The following is a 20,837-nucleotide window of genomic DNA, read 5'->3' as shown; positions in this document are numbered from 1 at the left end:
ATAAACGGTTTCACTAATTTTTATTGTGTCAATATAAAAATTGAATATATATGGTGGGCATGCACTTTAATTAATTTATCCCATATACTTTGGTTTCCCCTGCAGGAAAATCAGGCTATATGTAAAACCTTTTATTTCTTTATCTCTGAAAAATAGATCCCCAAAGGGTTAAGCAGGATCACACACTGAATATCTATATGCACATTAGCACAACATTAAGTCATGAGAAAATGTATTTATTTCTATTTGCCTAATCTAAGAAAACGCTGTATTACCCTACTAATAGAAACATTGTGCACTTTGCTGCTCTAGTGACAGAACAGCAACAGGGCTCTTTCAGCTGCTGTTCTGTCTAACATACATGAGCACTGGCGAGTTTCCCACAATATATATATCAATGCCCTAAACCAAAATGGCGGTGCTACAACTTCCTGCGGAAGTCATCATCTTATGTGATGTCATCCCACCCTCTGAACATCTGATCCACCCCTCGTTGAGCTCTCATTACTGCAGCTGCCGAGATTAGCAAAGCTAATATATATTGCAGCTCTTCAGAGTCCCCATTTGTGGATCCCTTTGCCATATCGACTTGTTCATTTGGTAGGTCAAGCTTACTCCCATTATTACAGTTATATGAAGCGCTCCCCCTGCTGTTTAAACTATGCACAGTTTTTTGCAGTTTTTATGATATCAATGACAAGGTATTCTTAAAGTGTCAGTTAGTGTCAGACACATGTCTATTTATACCTGGCCAAGTCTTGTGATAATTGTTCCCCCTTTTTTTAGATTGATATATGCACTTTAGTCTATTTCATAAGCTATATATTCATGGGCAAGATAAATATCTCCTATACTGTACTATGAATGCTCGATTCTTGTATATGTAATTTGTGCTTTATTAGTACTATTATTATTATTTTATTATTAATTTATTTTATATCTACATATATATATATATATATTGTATAACTTTAGTTTTTAATTTTTGTTATAAAAACCTCCTCCAGCATATGGAAATTTTGGGCATGTGGGCTTGGTTCGCGGGGGCGTGCGGGCTGTTTGGCGCGGGTGTGCTGGGTGGTTGGCGTTCGTGGGCTTTTGCGAGCGTGGAGTGCTGCGATTCGTGCGGTCGCGGACTTTTGCGAGCGCGATTTGCCGCGGTCGCGCGGTTCCCGGCGTTTTGTGCGCACGGGAGACGGCGGGCGGCGCTTCGCGTGCTGGCTGTTTGCCGCACTTGTGCTGGACTGTTGATCCTTTTTGAACATTATATAAATACCTTCAAATGCAGCAGAACACTGCATTTGCATATTTACCATCTCCCATTGTAGATCAGCAGTCTAGATCCTTAAATTAGGTTATATTTACTTTTTTGAAAAATCATTTTTCTGATTGATGGATCTATCGAATTATTCGATCGTTTTTCATTTAACCATAATGGTATGTATACTATTGGGATATAAATGTATAATGCATAAGTATTCATTGTATTAACCTATAACGCTGTCGATACAGTTATACTGAGGAGCTCTTTCACTATTGTAGGCACTTTTATTGGCCTGATGAAGCGGGCTTGGACCCACGAAAGGCGTTGCCTGTGCTGAATAAAAATCTTTTGTCATATACAAGGATTTCAGTATTGAGGTAAGCCACCTCATATTATTTCCTCATATTTTAAGCTGTTTTTAGATGCTTTTATTTCAACCAGGGCGCCTCTTTACCTTCAATTGTCCAACATATGGAGACACTCAATTGTATTGGTGTTATAATGAAAAAAATAGGTCTTAGGTTAAATATTAAGCTTTAGTAACATCTATATTACAATCATATTTAGAGAAAAAAAATAAGGACAGTTCTGATTGTAACATTATAAATGCTTTTAGTCAGCAAAGAGTCTGTGAGCCAACAGGGAGTATAGTCTGCAGTTTTATAGAAATCCTCACTCTCTATATTGGCTGTAAAGCCTCAAAGGCTTCTGTAAATCACACTTTGACAGAATTATATATAATATTAAAATTTTTCAGCAGAAAATGTTACTGCTAGAATAAGAATAGTGAACAGCAAAATTATAAAATGAAGGCCACATTGTACTTGTGAATGTGTCTGCTTCTGTTTCATATTCAACATAAAATAAAGTGCAATGTCACCCTGCAATGAAATGTCATACATTTATTTGCATCTCAAACTGTTACACTACATTTTCAGCAAAAACATGAATTCACCTTTGGGATTTGTCAATTGAGTACACCACAAATTAAACATGCATAATTAGGTCTATCATTTTTAATACTGCATCAGCAATTTGCCAGGAAGAAGCAGCTCAAAATATTTGCAAGATGTTCTAATGTGCATTAACAAATCTTACGCTTGGTATTGATTATGTCAAGGTTCAATTTATCACATCAAGTGACAGTTGAAAAAATGATTCCAAGGAAATGTTTAGTTGCTATTGATCCTTTGATTAACATTTCTTACAGAAGTATTTAGGATTGGATGGCAAAGATTGTAAATACTACAGTTAGTAAATATTTGTGCAATTAGTCTAGCTTTGCACTGAGAATAAAAATGCAGCCCATTGGACCTTTGGATGACCTTCTGTCATACCAAATAATGTAAGTTAATGGAGCTTCAATTCAATAATACAACTAAGATGTTAAGAAAGGAATTTCAAAGTGCTTTTAGCTCACACCCTTGCCCTAAGAGTACAAGGGTTAAAATCTACATTACATAAGTTTTTATTTAACATGTGTTTAAATTATCTGGATTTGAAATAGTTCAATGAAGGATCTGCCATTGTGCATGAACTGCATAGGATGTGTATGGAGTTATACAAACGTAGTAGGAATGCTGAAGTGTGGTAAGAAGCAATGTTACAATTGGTATAAAATCTTTTCTCTCCTGAATTGTGATGCTTTATTCTGTTTACATAGACTGACTGTGATGTGATACTCTATGAATATTCACTGAGATCTGGTCTGTAGTTTGGATCTGTGCTGGTGGCATGCAAGAGTGCAATATGATATGCAATTTGACAAATGTTCACAAACTCTCCTCAGTTATGTCTCCCACATAAGTATGATTATTCAGTAGTCTGCCATTGACAAACATACACAGTCAGCTCAGCAAAGCTGCATGTATTGTCCTGTAGAGAGGGGAGGCATGGAGATACTAAAGGATTCTACCGTGGATGTTGACATTGTACACAGGGCTCCTTATATTCTTGCATCTATAATATAATTATTATTCTGTTCCCTCTGATGGGGATTTTTTAATGTTACGCAAAAAAGTACCCTTTTAGGAATGTTAATGGGTCAGAATATTCACAAGAGTCACAGCTAAAGCAATTGACATTATTTCCTATTTTCCACAGGCTTACACCCCCCTAGTGACCAGGAGATTTTTTACAATTCAGTGCTCTGCAGCTTTAAAAGCTTGCTGCAGAGCCATACATCTGAGCACACAAATGATTCTCTTATTGTTATTGTATAAAAAAAACTCTTTAAAAAAATAAATAAATACTAGTTCACCCTCCCTTCCTCTGCCGCCTAATTTGTCCGATTCCGGCGATCAGAAGTTCTTTCCTCGGACAGCTCGGAGAGACGCTCCAAGAGACAGCTAATTGTCCCCTGTACATCGATGCGCTAGATCGCAGTGCTGTACAAATGTAAAAAAACTGTGTTTTTTTTTCTTTTTTTTAATATTTAACAGCTTACAAGCCTTGGCAGGCTGATCACGGAGCTCCGCTTCGTCACTCAGCAGGGATGCGCGCGCATTGGCACATGCGATCCCCTGTAAAATCCTAACGCCTTTCAGCGTTAAGCAGTCCTGGGGCTGCCACCTTCCTGACGCCTATCGACATTAGGTGGATGGGAAGGGGTTAAAGGTCATCATGCTGTTGCTTATCTGTTAGAGACTGGAGGAAGTTGTGAGTTTAGGTCCACTTTAACTACATATTTAATTTATGTCTGAAACCTGAAGTCGAAATAAACATATACATGTTATACTTACCTTCCGCGTAGTGTACTCATCATTCTCCTCTCCTTCATCCTGTTTGTCCGCTGTGATTCATGGAATTCTAGTTCTCCATTTTAAAAAATGTTGAGGACCCCCATAACAGCTTCCAGGTTAGCACTCCATTAACCAGTAATATCACTCACTTGAGCCATAGGAAAACATGGACATTACCTTGCACATTCGTTGTCTTTTCAGTTATAAATGACAATAACTCATATAGTGGAATAGGGCCCTAATGCTTCCAGTCCAGTTTTGAGTAGATCTAGTCAGAACTGGTATAAATTGTTGTTAGAAGAAAATGATGTTCTTCTGAGAGGAACTGACGGCAAGGTAAGTATGTAGTATTCATTTTCAGGTACATCATGTGTTTATTTAAAATCATTTTACTCGGTTCAAGTTCCCTTTAGGTAAAATGCATAATTTTACTTGGTTCAAATTCCCTTTAGGTAAAATATAGACACTTAAAAGAAAGATGGTTTTCATTTATTTTATTTTTATGTTTACAAACTATATACTATTATTTTATATTTTTTCCTTAACCTCCTTGGCGGTAACCCCGTGTGTGACACGGGGTAAGCCGCCGGAGGGTGCCGCTCAGGCCCTGCTGGGCCGATTTTCATAATTTTTTTTTTGCTGGACGCAGCTAGCACTTTGCTAGCTGCGCCAGCACTCTGATCGCCGCCGGCCCCTGCCCGATCGCCGCTATCTGCTGCGGCGCGCCCCCCCCCCAGACCCCAGCGCTGCCTGGCCAATCAGTGCCAGGCAGCGCCGAGGGGTGGCCCGGGACTCCCAATGACGTCCCGACGTCAGTGACGTCGGTGACGTCATCCCGCCCCGTCGCCATGGCGACGGGGGAAGCCCTCCAGGAAATCCCGTTCTATGAACGGGATTTCCTGATCGGAGATCGCCGAAGGCGATCGAAGCGGGCGGGGGGATGCCGCTCAGCAGCGGCTATCATGTAGCGAGCCCTCGGCTCGCTACATGATTAAAAAAAAAAAATTTTTTTAAAAAACTGCTGCGCTCCCTCCTGGCGGTATTTTTCATACCGCCAAGGAGGTTAAGGTCACTTTTACAGTGGGACATTGAGTTTTAATCAGAGATGATCGGATAGTACTTTTTAAAATCCGAAGTGATCCGGATCCCCAGATATCCGGATCCAGTTCGGATATCAGAATCCGACCTTTTAGATATTCACGTGAACAATAATATCTGGATGCATTATCCGCGGATATCCAACCTATTCAGATATCTGGATAGAAAAAACGGAAGTGCCCTTTAAATAGCTTTAAAATGGGTTTTTAGGGTAAATGAGGCATGTGTCATCATTATTTTGCAAAGGGGAACAGTAATTGATGATGTGGAGACTTCAAACCCCCCCCCCCCCCCCCAAAAAAAAATGGCTGTCAATTAACATTAGGCCTAGGTTCCAGTCAGACAGCGGTCATGCAGCCCACATTGTGTCCAAAGTCCAACCGCACAACTGGGACATGACAGTTTTCAGCCAAGGAAGCATTCAGCAAGCCAGGATGATCTGTCTCATCATGGCAGCCCTCCTCATTATACAGGGGGGCTGGCCAGTGTTCCTTTCTGTGATTGGGTGCCAGGGTTTAGTCTGGGAGGCCTCTGATTGGCTCAATGAGGTCAGGTGGGGCTGGCCAGTGTTCCCCTCTGTGATTGGTTGCTAGGGCTTCTGCTGGGAGCCCTCTGATTGGCTCCAGGATGTCATCACCTTAGTTACAGTATTTCAAATCTGGATATCCCAGATATCCGCGGATATCTGGGTTATGCGGCCAAAAATCCGCAGATAGCTATCTGGATTTCTATGGAAATCTGGAATCTTGAATCTGATCCGGATAGCATAAAAATGGTCGGATATCCGGGTTATCCAGATATCCGGAATCCGGATGAGCATCCCTGGTTTTAATGCAATGTTAAAGTCGTAACATATCTGCGTTAAGAGGTAACGCACTGCATGCAGTGAGTTACCATAATGCAACATTTTCAACATGACTTTAATGTTGCACTGTGAACGGCACATAGGATTAGCATTGCAGTGCGGTAAGATGCGTTATAAGACTTTAGAACACAGCTCCGCAACGTGGCACTGGGAATGCGACCCAGAATTTTTGTTTTTTTTTGTTTAAATGTTATAAAATAATTTTTGTTTTTTTGTTAAAATGTTATTATGCTGTTGTGTATCTTTTAGAGCAGAGAGGAAGTTCTGAGTTCAGGTACACTTTAATACATTGATGGTGTCGGCCCTCACATTTTTACCTAGAAAGTAACAAGGGCAGTCATGACCATTTCACTTTTAACTGATGCCTTTCAGGTTAAAATTAATTAACAAAAGTAAAATGAAGTATCATTTGTGAAAAAATCCAGACTGTAGTATTGATTAGCCTGTTAGGCTTCATTGCATCTTTGATATTGCTTAGAGATACCCTATCCCAAAATGTTCCTACTTCCTATGTAACAACATTTTCAGTTGTTCCTAAGGTCACTGAAATAAAGCAGTCTCTAAGGATTTAACAGCTCTAACCTGATGGTACTAGTTGATGTAATTCTTTATTTTGGGAACCCTGCATTAAGAATAATTTCTAATTTGAGGTAATTAAATGATATCAATCTTTCATGAGTATAAAATTAGGATAAGTACAGCTTAAAATGTCTTAAAAGTAGAAATTCACTAAAGGTGTAAGAATGTGAAGTATTTTATGCAATTTAATTTAATAAATGCAACATTTTGTAATGAATAATTTATTAAAGCTTCGGCAGACTAAGATGCTTATATTTGTTTCAAACAGCCAGTTAGGGCTAAGGTAAGATGAAAAACGTGTTGATTGTTTGAAGCAAACAGTGCTTCTTTCTCTTTCATACATATTAGGCTGGATTTTTTAAGGATATCACGGGTGTTAAAGTAAACCCGAGCTGTGTAACAAAAGTAGAGGGAAGTCTCTGTATAATCCTCAACCCCACCATAGCCATTCAGGGACCCTCTGAGCATATCCAAGTTCGTCCATTACATCCTCTTGGCAACACTCCCCTTCATTTACGAGTGCGGCTGTCCTGTTAATGTATGAGTATGGCCGGTCCTGTACAGTAAGCCAAAAGCCAATCACTCCCCAGTGTCTAACTTTTTTTCTTTTGACACAGCTCGAGTTTGCTTTAAATTCATTAAAGGTGATTTTAAAACACTGACGTGATGGGATTTGATGAAACCGTCTGCCACTAAATGGCAAGCGTTTGTTGCCCCTGCCTGGGTCTAGACAGATCATTATGGTTGCCAGAGAATAGTATAAATGTTGAATATATCAGGGGAAGTTTGCTTGCAGAATTACTTACACTCTCTAGTAAAATCTTACTAATTTAGGCCCTTGTGGATGTAATCAAACATATTTGGACTTTGTGCAATCGTACATGGTTAATGACCCAACAAAGGTAGACATACATCTAGCGATTTGGCTGTACGATCAACAATCATTTTATAGAATCGAGAGAGAATCGATTGTGTTCCAGAATTCCCAATTGATGAAAAGTGGCTGATTTCATGTTGAATCGACCATCTTAGTCAATCGAGCAGAATGCAACATATCAGTCAATCGCACAGGAATTGTCTACTGTTCACATGTCATTTGATTGACTCTGAATCGATTTTTGAATCGATTTTTGCATGGAGACAAAACATTGGTCAGATCGGTCAGATCGAATGTGAAAGTGAATCGCATAGGATATCGTTTGTAGTGTATGGGTCACTAGTCTGTCGACTTTCAATCAACCATACTGAAGTGGATTTCTTAATTAAGTCGATCACATTGTTGATTGAATCAGTATCGCTAGTGACCCAGTTGGTCACTGGGTGACTGGGATTAATATTTAGAAAAGTGGGTGGAGCCTACTAAAGCCAATCAAAATTCACCCATTGATTTTCAAGGGAAATATTTAATTGCTGCCATTCTTGCACTGTTAATGGCACAAGCCTCAAACCTGGTACAGTTGGTCATTGGGTGACTGGGGTTAACATTTAGAAAAGGGGGTAGAGCAACAACCAATAGGATTTGTTTCATTTCAATGCAAATTGCTGATGCCAAATACTACAAAGCTCACAAACTAGGTCATTGAGTAATTTAGTGTTAGGATTAGAAAAAGTGGGCGCAGCCATCACCAGCCAAATACATACCCAGGCAACAACGGGCCATCAGCTAGTGTATAATAAATTGATAACCGCAAGTAGTTATAAAAGAATATATTTAATAAATGGACAAGATTATGTATGTAGATATACAGTAAATACCATTAGCTCCATATCTGTATCATTGAATCTTTAAGTCTGAAAGTGGATATTTGTAGGTCATACTGCAGGAGACTGTTTAAAGAGACACTTAAGCCAGGAATAAAAAAACAGTTTTACTTTCCTGGGGCTTCTACCAGCCCCCTCCAGCCGTCCCGTGCCATTGCAGTCACTCATGTATCCTCCGGTCTCCCATTGCCACCTAGTTTCACTTTCAATGACAGGCCCGACAGGCCTGGCATTGGCGGATTTTTCTTTACGCTCCCGTCCGCAATAGCGTCCTGCGCCTGTGCAGAACACTGTTGAAGATGGGAACATGAAGAAGGATATGTGTGGCCAGGCCTGCACAAGTGCAGAAAACCCGCCGACTCCCTGTCAGGGCCTGTCAGCGAAAAACGAAACAAGCTAGCGGCGGGGAACTGGAGGCTCTGTGAGTGACTGTGAGTGCACGGAAGGCTGCAGGGGGCTGGTAGAAGCCCCAGGCAAGTAAAACTGATTTTTTATTCCTGACTTAAGTGTCCTTTTAAGTCCACTCCTAGTTCTTGGTAAGCACCAATAAGGCAGATAATTTGAAATCCATTCAAAATGCAACACACTTCAGGTTACTACTGATACTCAGATAACTAATAGTGTTGAGCAAATGTGAAAAACATATATTTTCTACATGATTTTGGTAAACCTGGGCCAGCTTAGCTTTGCCACAACTCTTTCAGTTTCAAAACCTATTACACATCTGACTTTTAGAATTTTCAATAGGTGGTTCTAGTACAGCCTTTACTAATGCATTAATCTGCCATCCATAGAGTGAGCCGAACTTTAGTAGAACACAGAACCCAGCTTTTGTCTTCTGCACTGCCATAAATAGAAAAATGCTAACTGGAGAAGATCGTACATAATAGCAAATTGGTTAAACTACCACTCATTGCTAATTGGTCAGGCTGCTAGTAACGAATGGAGCCTCCACTATCAGCACCTGTCAATGTAAATAGGTCAACACTGATTGTACTAGCAGGCACAGAGACAGTGCTCTTTCAATAAGGACAAGTGTAATGAATCTATAGACTGCTGTCACTTTATTAAACAATGGTTTTTATCATATTGAGTTTGCAATTGCTGGTACACTCTTCTGTTGACTTTTATCATCCATAAAACAGGGAATTTACTGTATATATTTCATACTAACATAAAATACTATTTTGACAATAGTTCCAAAATGCAAAACTGTCAACATTTTGCTTTGATTTATCTTCAAAATAAAAAGAGTTTTACTGTGTAAAATGATTTTATTGTAAAAGCCATTAATATCGATCTCTTGACTAGAGTAATAGAGTATCCATATGCAAACACAGTTCAATTGAATGTCATTAAAAATGACATAATTCACAGAGATCCAAATATTGGTTACTGAATTCTGTGACAAAAAATAGCTTACTTACCGATTAGCCATGTTTTCACAGAAAATTACTAGTAATATTGTATCTTCCCTAATGATAAATGAATATGGCTGTTTTTTTTCCCGTCATTATTCTTGCAGGTTTCACATTTTTTGCAGAAATGTGAATATTCATGGAAATACATGGGCAGTTTCATGTTTTCACACAGATGTACAGATACATTTTTTTTTGGCCAATGCACTGAAATCAATGGACATGAGGAAAACAATTTTTGCCAAATTATTTGAGATCTTTGGGCATGGTATTTTAACACAGATGGAAATATTCACAAACAAATATGGACATTCCAAAATACCTTATCATCAAGTGCACTGTAGTATTTTGGCATGAGGATACAGGTTCAAGATGTTTTTTTGTATCTTTAATCCATTATATTATCACAACATTTTTGAATATGGGGAAAATGTTAATTTCAATGCAAAAATTACTAATCCGTAATCTTTACATTTTTACAAAATCCTTTTCACAGACTTTAACAGTTAGTAAATATATGACCACTAAAGTTAAAGTGAGCCTCTAGACTAAAAATCTACTTAGCAACACTGAAAAGGCTTGGTGTTTCTTTAACAGTTTAACAGCATCATAACTTTATTTTTCTTACCCAAACCTCATTTTTAGCTGCAGAAATGCATTGATGGGATTTCTGCTAAGCTCTGCCCCATCAAAGAAATCTGCCCAGGCATTTTTCCCCTGCTGGTGTGTGAAGCATGATGGGATTTCTGATGTTGTGGTTCTCCTTTTGCTGTTTTGGCGCAAATTTGTTTTTTTTAATTTTGAATTGGAGATTTGAAGCCTAGTGCGCAGCTGGCAGAGGTGATCAGGACACAGGACAATTGGAATTGTGTCTCATGCTTCCTGTCACCTCCTTTCAACCAAAAAGATGGCTGCACCCATGAAATCACAAACATTTGCCTGTTCTTTTAAACAGCGAGGGAAGAAATTATATTACCTGTCTACACTGGAGTACCAATAGGGGATGTGACCCTGCCATCGCGGGGGGGCCCGAGCCCCCCAAGGGCCCGCTCAGGGACTTTTGGGGGCAGGAGGGGTCGCAGCATAAGAGGAAAGTGTGGCAGATCGGTGGGGAGGGGGGAAATCCCTCCCCCCTCCCTCACCTCGGGCTCTCCTCTCAGTGCTCCCCCTCCTGAAATCATTGGTGGCAGTGGGCAGGCAGCAGCAGCGGTGGCGGCAGGATGATACATTACCTCCTTCTCGCTGGAGGACTTCCATTCTAAGAGCTTCTTGCAACTTCCGGTGTAAACAGGAAGTTGCTCTTAGAACGGAAGTCCTCCAGTGAGAAGGAGGTAATGTATCATTCTGCCGCCACCGCCGCTGCTGCTGCTGCCTGCTCACTGCCACCAATGATTTCAGGAGGGGGAGCGCTGAGAGGAGAGCCCGAGGTGAGGGAGGAGGGGGGAATTTCCCCCCTCCCCACCGATCTGCCACACTCTCCTTTTATGCTGCGGCCCCTCCTGCCCCCAAAAGTCCCTGAACGGGCCCTGGAGGCAGAGGCGCTTCTAAAGACTGACATTCCAGCAAACTGCCTAGGGCGCTGAGCAGTCTGGGAAGCGCATTCCAGGAAAAAAAATGTTTATTTTACTGATAATTAAGGGTTCGGAGAAAAACTTTCTATTCTGTGCACAAGGGTTCTGATGACTGCAACTGCTGGCTGAGCCACTGGATAACCAGTTTTGTAGACAGAGACTTGCACCAAGTCCCCTATTCATTGTTATCTGGCGATCTCCTGCTACTTCTACTGTCCCGCCCCTCCCTGTGCCAGAGAGGAAAAGTAAACAAAGCAGAAGAGCTTGTAATAACAAGGCATGCAAGACATGTCAGGAGTGCAGAGCTCCATGCTAGACACCATCAATCCCCAGACAGTTACGTTTGTCCTTTGCAGCACTAGGGACATTTGTATTTCCTCACCAGACCCGATCATCTGAATGTGATGGCTTCCAGACTGATAAGGTGCTGTGTGAATAGCAGGACAACTCGCTAAATTAACAGCTTTAGTCACTGATTGAGCACACAAAAGGTTAAATTCTGGCTGCAGCTCAGGGAGGGGGAAGCACAGCGAGAGACCAGGTCATCAGGATGTGAATATAGTGACTTGCTGTATAAGGTGCGTGCTGCTCAGGCTGCCTATTCCTTGACCAAATCATAGACTGCACACTGGGGAACTACAGGTACCACTAGCATGTCCTACTGTGATTATGTATGTGTCATGTATGGACGTTCATCTTCACAAACAAATGCTGGTAATTGTAGATCTCCCAGTGGTTTATAAGGTTCTTACAAAGGTACAATAATAGATAATTGTTCATATACAAGTGATAATTAAGTATTTCTATAGCACTGACGCCTCCTGCAGCACTTTACAGAGTACATAGTCATGCCACTGACTGTCCTCAGAGGAGCTCACACTCTAATCCTACCATAGTCATAGTCTAATGTCCTACCATATTATTATTATGTATTTATATAGCACTGACATCTTCTGCAGCACATTACAGAGTACATAGTCATGTCACGGACTGTCCTCAGAGGAGCTCATAATCTAATCCCTACCATAGTCAAAGACTAATGTCTTACCATATTATTATTATTATTATTATGTAGTTATATAGCACTGACATCTTCCGCAGCACTTTACAGAGTTCATAGTCATGTCACTGACTGTCCTCAGAGGAGCTCACAATCTAATCCTACCATAGTCATAGTCTAATGTCCTACCATATTTTTATTATGTATGTATATAGCACTGACATCTCCTGCAGCACTTTGCAGAGTACATAGTCATGTCACTAACTGTCCTCAGGGGATCTCACAGTCTAATCCTACCGTAGTCATAGTCTAATGCCCTACCATATTATTATTATGTGTTTATATAGTAGTGACAACTTCTGAAGCACTTTACAGAGTACATAGTCATGTCACTGACTGTCCTCAGAGGAGCTCACAGTCTAATCCTACCATAGTCATAGTCTAATGTCCTACCATATTATTATTGTGTATTTATATAGCACTGACATCTTCTGCAGCACATTACAGAGTACATAGTCATGTCACAGACTGTCCTCAGAGGAGCTAACCGTCTAATCCTATCATGGTCTAATGTCCTACCATATTATTATTATACTGTATATTTATATAGCAGTGACATCTTCTGCAGCACTTTACAGAGTACATAGTCATGTCACTGACTGTCCTCAAAGGAGCTCACAGTCTAATCCCTACCATAGTTAAAGTCTAATATTTTCAATATAGGATTGTTTTGAGGGAAACCAGTTGACTTGTTAGTGTGTTTTAGGGATGTTGGGAAATATGAAGTGCCTAAATGAATTCCTGGCGAAGATAATAACTCCATGCACATTTTGCCCTAACCAATGTTCAAACCTAGGACTTAGCACTGTAATACTATACAATAGTGCTATCCAGTACGCCTCTATTCTGCTCATATCTATCTGTTCATGCATGTCATCACTTCTCACCTTCTACCACTCTTCCTCCCTCCATTCTACTTCTCTTACACTACCAACACACTGTGCTTATTTCAAGAATGGGTTATGAATTACTAAACTATTGTACCATTTGACTATGTCAACCCTTCAATGTCATGATATACCCACTCCAGTACTATCCTGACAGGCGGTAACATATCTGCATATCCCTTTATGTGTGTGAAAAAGTGTTCTGGAATCAGGGGCACCTGATCTGCCAGGCCATAGAGGCTGTCACCTGGAGCGACGTGCGGGGGGGGGGGCTTGGGGGAGGGACTGGGCCACCCCCTAGCCAGATAGTGTGTCCTCCCAGTTGGTAGATGCAGCACCAGTTCACCTGTCGGCCGCAGGCCCGCGGAGTCTGTGGCAGGCAGAGCAGGGTAGGGCGCTGCATTACGATTATTTTCCAGTGAAACGCAGCCGCATCACAATTATTTTCATAGGGAGGCACCACAAGGGGGAGGATGGGGGAGCGTGTCGGGGCACCATGGGGGGGGGCACCACAGGTTTTCTCGCCTGGAGTGCCAAGATGGCTAGAGGCGCCCCTGCCTGGAGGGGGGGGGGTGGGCCCGGATTTTTTTTGCAGGGGGGCCCAGGGTTTTCTAGGTACGCGCCTGCCTGTCTATTTTAATTAATATAACTAATGTAACTTAATGAAAGTATGTTTGTTTAGGCTGAAGTTCCCCTTTAATATGGCTGAAGAGAATCACAGAGTCCCTTTTACTGGAATTAGAAATCCCTGACTCTGCCACAATGTTTTCTTAGTCACTTTAAAAAATCACTGCCTACTGATTCTTGGTTAAATCCAAAATAAAAGAAACTGCAGGCTGAAATGGCATAGTTAAATACTTTTAATGCAACCGTAGGCCTCTTTCAGACAAACGGCTAAACAAATTGCTTGTCGGGCAGTTCAGCCTTCCGTCTGCAGGCCAGAGCACCAGACTAGGAGACCAATCACATTGTGGTGCATTCTGAGAACAAAAGTCTATGTGCCTACAAGGTAACTACAGGTTCTTGTATTCATTTTTAAGATTGAGTTAATCACCCTACTTAGGGTATAACTACAAAGACACATTTACATGCTTGTTGCCTGGGCTGATAAATCTCCACTGTTATTAGTGTACTGTTTGGTCACCTGTTTATAAAAATTATTTGAGGCCAGACAGCTATGGAACATAGACTTATTTCCACAGTTCAGTTACAATGAATGCCAACAAGGTCTCAAAGGGTGAGAAATAGAAAAGAAAATTACAGTAGTCTTGCAATAATATTACATTCATAGTCCAAAAATGCCAATGTTAAGCTGTGAACTCCTATTACATTGATTAAAAGTGCTAACAATCATTCGCTACTACCAAACAGTTTGGGAATGTAATATTCTCTAAATGAATTAGAAGCATGTTTTTTTCTTATTACTCTTGCTACTGTCAAATGCCATTTTGCTACACAAACCTCCACAACAGGGACTTTTGACTAATCACTACCAATATCATACCCCTCTATAAATAACATTCACGTGTGCCTCTACCTAAGCTAAATGTTACACAATCACCTTTAAAGCACTAAAGTTTGTCCCTTACAATCATACACCTAAATTGTGTTGCCCTTTAGGGACTTCCCTATAGATTTAAGGCATTAAAACATGGTATAGAAAATTCAAAATGATATATGCACACTCATTACATGTCTATTACCATATGTTATGTGTAGCTATTGATGTGCTGTACTGCTGATGAAGCTCTCAAGGGATGAAACATTCTGTGCCTATCCTTGTAAGATTTGCACATCAGATATGATTGGCTATCATTTTTATTTACTGTTATGACATTGACAATCAGCATTTCTGCAAAAGCAAATAAGAGTGTATTCAACAAAGAATGTCTGATGATTTAAAGTTCATTTAATGCAGAACACAGAAGTGATTCTGGATGGAAAAGCTATGATCCTGCAAACACTGATAAACCAAATAACTCAGACAATGAATTTTTGTAAATTAATTTAAACTTCCATGAAACTGTATAATGCAGACCCTTTAAAAATTACTGAACTAAAAGCATTTACCACTCAAAATGTTACCTGGATCTAGTCACTTCACCTCCACCTCCCATAAATGCAACCTCAAAACTCCTCTATGCATGCATACAATATGACCTAAAACGTTTCATTTAGCTACCAATGCAGGCTAATATTATTATCATTTTCTACTTCCCAGTCAGGGCACTTCCAGTTATCAACTCCCTTCACCTTCACCTTCTGTTTCTTCCTTTTTATGCAAGGGTCTCTCATGGGCAGGGACATCTGTCTTAATAAGCCATTGCTGAACATTGCTTTGCCTTTTCTGATATGTACATCCTTCCAGCTACGCTGTATGGAAGTGCTATTATTTTCAGAAATTGCCATTTTTTGCAACTCAAACTGTGTAAGTGGACATCTAAAAAGATCCTTTAAGAACCTCTTTCACATAACGTATATTGGGCCTGATCCAATTTTTATTTTAAGTTTTCTCCTAGTAGATAATTTTCCATCCGTTTTTAAAAATAACTCATGCATTTTGAAATTGAAAAAGTATAAAAAAATTCAGTGAAAATGTACTCTATTTTCTTGCTTGGTGGTGGCTTAAATGGCATTTTATTTATAGTGTAAAAATATCACCTATGAGAAGGATTAGGGTAAAAATTAATAGGAACTGGGCCCATAGTATGTTACTTGAATGTAGAAGTCAGCATCAGATGGCCATATCCTATTAACTTTTTCCCTGAGTTTTCTCCAAGTACTGTATATACTTGAGTATAAGCCGAGATTTTGGGCCCAAAAAAGTGGTCCAAAAGTGGGGGTCTCGGCTTATACTCGATTTTGACAAGTCACTGTGACCCCCCCTCTGAGTGCCCCCTCCCGCTGCCACCTCTCCCCTCCTTAGCATGCACTCTGCCACGGAGGGGGGGGGAGGCAGCATGGCACAAAGCCCACACAGCTGTCACCACTTTTTACCCATGGTTCCATTGTGGCTATGGTGGGGGGAAGGGGGCATTAAGAGGGGGGCCAGTTAGCATGCACTCTGCCATGGAGGGGGGCAGCATGACACAAAGCCCACACAGCTATCACCACTGTGCCCTCCCTGCTCTGTTGTGCCTATGGTGGGGGGAAGGGGACACTCAGTTGGGTCAGTAGCTGGAGCATTTTCTATCCTCGGCTTATACACGGGCCACTAATTTTTCCCAATTTTGGGGGGGGGGGGGGAAGGTTGGGGGTTGGCTCATACTCGGGTCGGCTTATACTCGAGTATATACAGTAGATATTTTCAAACATTATCAATAAAATACTTTCAAAGCTCCCACCAAGAAAATTTCTTTACAAAATGAGTTTAACCACTTGACGACCAGTGGATTTCTGTCTGGTCTGTGCTGCGTGGGCTCTCCAGCCCACAGCACAGATCAGGGTTATGCCAGGGCGATCAGACTTACCCCCTTTTTTCCCCACTAAGGGTTCTTTCACATTAGAGCTTGCGTTGGAGAACGCTCAAAGCATACGTTTTGTTGTATGCGTTTTAATGCGTTTTGATATGCGTTGCACTGCAGTGAGTGTGCGTTTTTAATCTGTTTTCAATGCGCTACAGCACATAGAAAAACGCAGGTAATTTTTTTTTCTTTTAGTTTTCAACTTTCTACATTGTTCCTCTGTTGCATTCTGGGACTGATTGCCTGCGTTAACGGATTAAAAACGCGCATAGTGTGCGTTTTACATTGACTTACATTGTAACGCATAAAGCTAGCGTCGGCCGAAAAACTGCGCCTGGGTGCAGTGTAACGCAACGCACAAAAAGGCTGCGTTATATGTGAAAGCTAAAATGAAAGTCTATGGACTTTCATTTCACCTTGGGTAACGCAAACTTTACCCTTTGCGTTGAAACGCAGAAAATCTGCCCTAATGTGAAAGAGCCCTAAGGGGATGTCCTGCTGGGGGGGTCTGATTGCCGCCGGCTTGCTGCGCTTTGCGGGGGGGGGCTCTTCAAAGCCCCCCTCCGCAGTGTTTTCGGCGCTCTCTTCCTTCCCGTCCCTCCCTCTTCCTCCATTGGCTGCGCAGGACGGATATCCGTCCTGCGCATTGTAGGATAGGCTTCAGCCTATCATGTGCCGGCGATCCCCGTCCAATCAGAGGCCAGGGATCGCCGATATGCCTTACGGCACTGCTGCGCAGCAGCACCATATGATGTAAACAGCGGGGATTTCTTCCCCGTGTGTTTACATTTTGCCGGTGAGCCGCGATCGGCGGCTCTCCGGCTGTTCACGGAGACACCCTCCGTGAACGGACATGGAAAGGCCGCTCAAACAAGCGGCCGTTTCCATGGAAACACGCAGACGACGAGTTTACGCCAATCGGCGTTAGCTGATCGTCAAGAGGTTAATATTACCTGCTTTTTATTACTTTTTACATTATTACTATACTAAAAAATTACTTTTTAGATAACGTGAAAAAATCTCTTTGGAGAAAACTCAGGAGAAAAGTTAATAGGATTACTGGTCCAAAGTGTGTTAATGTATGCTTTCTGGTGTTTGGGTTTTAAAGCTGCTGTCAGCTTAGCTGAAGTGAGAGAAACAAATCTAATTCTTGATTTTATTTTGCATGGGCATAAGGGTCCAATGGAGTTTCTCCCAGTGCATTGTAGAGCTTCAAAGGGGCCTTGAATTACAGTTTGAGAAGCCTTGAGTTACATTTCAGCACAAACTCTTAAGTGACCCCCATACACACACCATAGGAGTTATTCATAATGATGGTAGAAAAAAAGCGTACATATGCTCTTTCTGACGGTGAGTTGGGCGCAGGGCAAGCTGAATTATGGCTCTCCCTGCTGCCGCTAAACTCCCCAGTGGTGTTAAATACTATTCCACCTCCAAGTTGTGATAGCCAGAGCCCTGAATTACTCTTACAGCCTGTACACACTGCTGTGCTTGCGCTGCGCTTTTAAAATTGCATGCGGTTTTTAATAGCAAGGTCATTTGAAAAATCTTGAAAATCGTGAAGATCTGTACACACAGGTGCAATGCATTTTTCTATTTGCATGAAGGCTTTGCGATTTAAAAATCGCATGTGATTTTAAAAACACAGTGCAAGCGCAGCAGTGTGTACAGGCCCTTACGTGCCCTGTGCAGCATATCATTGCTGCGTTGGGGTGCCTAGTTTTGGCGCCCAGCGATGAGCGACATGTGCCAAAACATCCTGCTTTGAAAAGAAAAGGTGTTGCAAAAACCAATGCATGCAGCATTTGTTGAATGGTAGCTAAAACGTAATAACATTTCTGTTACTTACACCCAAGTTGTAAACATTGTGACATGCTGCTGTTAGGGGCACTGCTAATTTTCACTTTGAGCATAGTATGACACATTGCAATGCATATAAAACAACACATTTTGCTTATATTGTTTTACATGCATGTACATAAACCTAAAACAAACTAAACAAAACAAAACTTACTTAGTTAACACTGAATTGTGCACATGTATGAACATGGCTCTCAGCAGAGGACTTTGTTAAAATTGGCAGTGACAGCGAGTACTCCAGACTTTGCTGTTTGCATTTGGTTGGCAGGTACGTGGGTACATTGGCATAAACTCATAGCTTGCAGTGGCAATGCACTATAAAGTGTAACCTGCATTGCGTTGTATCTTTGACGTAAATGAGCAAAGCCCAACCACTTGTATGTGTTTTCCATCAGTCTCTCTAATTGTGTAGTGTAAAAAAAACAGTGAACATAAAATAAAAGTGTATCATCAGCAAGTTCATTTACTCTCTTGCATTGATTAAAATGACATGCTACCAACATTTGTTTTCTTTATCACCTTTTAGTACTTTGCCCTATCTCCAATGCCGCTATACATCTTCCAAATGTATTTGTAAATTCTATGCCATTCTATAAATATTGTTGAATTTATTTGTTCACAAACCAATATTTTGAGATTGTTTAATTTGTATATTTTATCCTGGGAAAACAAACAATTAATATGACAATGTAGCTCTTACATAAAAAGGAGAACTGATTGTCTTCACTTTTAAAATGTACAGTATATATGGCAGGAAGCCCAGGCATTCAGTATTAAAAAGTGATTGTTTAAACAGTGATAGCTAGGCTATTTCAAGAGAGCTACCCTTATTTATGTTCTTTTAAGTCTATCTACCGATCCTATAAATAGCTGTGCTTAAATATAATTTGACCTTATTATCTTCTGAATAACTGACAAGGCCCACAGTTCTTTTCATTCTAAAACAGAAAAATATTTCATACTCCGAATATCACTGAAATACGTGTAAACTATTCATGCAAATTATTAATATGCCATTCCATTGTCTGTAGAAATGACTAGGATTCTCTCCCTCTCCCCACCCAAATAAACTAATGATACCTGTGATATTATTAGTTCTATTGTCAAAAAAATCCTCTACTTTTTGGAAGTTTCTTTGCAGTAAGGTCATTATCTTTATAACACAAAGAGCAATATATAGAATCACTTAATATTGTTTACTAGCTTTTATTTTCAGTGACAAAAAGAATTGGGTTTAGCTAAAAAAAAAAAAAAAAAGTAGTGTTTTTTGTTTAAAGTTTATGAAATCCTCTATCAAGAATGCTATATTTTTGTGTTTGTGTTGCAGACTTTTCCATCTCAAGTCCACTGTGCTGGAAATAAATTCAATTTATAGAAAATGTATTATGATTTGCTTTCATCAATAACGGTGTTCTAAAAATGTTTTTTAATCCTCTGATGGAGGCAAATTATAACATATTGCCAATTAATATTTCATATTTACTTGATATAAAAAGTGTCTACATTTGCTTATAGTGTACCCAAGGCTAAGTGTGACATAATGGGATAAACAAGTGTAAAATCAATGCAAAACATATAAATAAACAGGTTGTTTTACTTATTTTATTTTGCTGCCTGAAAGTGCTGCCTGGTTGTCCTGCTGATCCTCTGCCTCTAATACTTTTATTCATAGATCCTAAATGAGCATGCAGATCAGATGTTTGACGTAAGTTTGATTGGATTTGCTGCATGCTTGTTTTAAGATGTATGATTCAGACACTGATGCATGAAAGAACAGCAGGGTATTAGGCAATTGGTATTGTTTAAAACAAAATAAATATGGCAGCTTCCATATCCCTCTCACTTACGTTGTCCTTTAAGAAGGTTAAAATGGAGGGCAAAAAGAAGGGAACTCTATTCACAAATGTATGGTGCTCAAGGTTTGTAAGGGAGAATGGCAACAAGAGACAGTTGAATTTGTTGCAGCAGTAGACACTTCTCACCACTGCAATGTAAATTAGTGGCTATGGCTAACCAGATTGGCTATGAGTTTGGCTAATGGGGAGATCAAACTACTGAAATCTTCTCCAAGATAGCTGAATGACACTGGTGAAAAAATGATTTGCCTGAGCACTTCCAGAGTTACAAAGAGTCTCTGCACAAACTCAGGGAGGCCCTTCCATCAGCCAAACACTTTGGCCTCAATTCACTAAGCTTATCTCCTGTCTTTAATAACTCTTCTAGAGTTGTTACCATGGTGATAAGGCATGTAGTATTCAGGAAACATTTT

At 40.4% G+C, this 20,837-nt stretch overlaps 1 long non-coding RNA gene across 1 annotated transcript; it reads left to right on the top strand.

The window, feature by feature from the left end:
• Positions 1-530: 530 nt before the first annotated feature.
• On the top strand, positions 531-20,273 carry LOC137561401 (uncharacterized). The gene is made up of 3 exons (XR_011029999.1): positions 531-600; positions 1,543-1,641; positions 20,241-20,273. It is a non-coding gene; the product is annotated as an uncharacterized lncRNA (long non-coding RNA).
• The last annotated feature ends 564 nt before the right edge of the window (positions 20,274-20,837 follow it).

Source organism: Hyperolius riggenbachi, chromosome 3 (genome assembly GCF_040937935.1).
Source record: "Hyperolius riggenbachi isolate aHypRig1 chromosome 3, aHypRig1.pri, whole genome shotgun sequence".
NCBI classification, from domain to species: domain Eukaryota; kingdom Metazoa; phylum Chordata; class Amphibia; order Anura; family Hyperoliidae; genus Hyperolius; species Hyperolius riggenbachi.
This window is presented reverse-complemented; position numbering and strand designations above follow the sequence as displayed.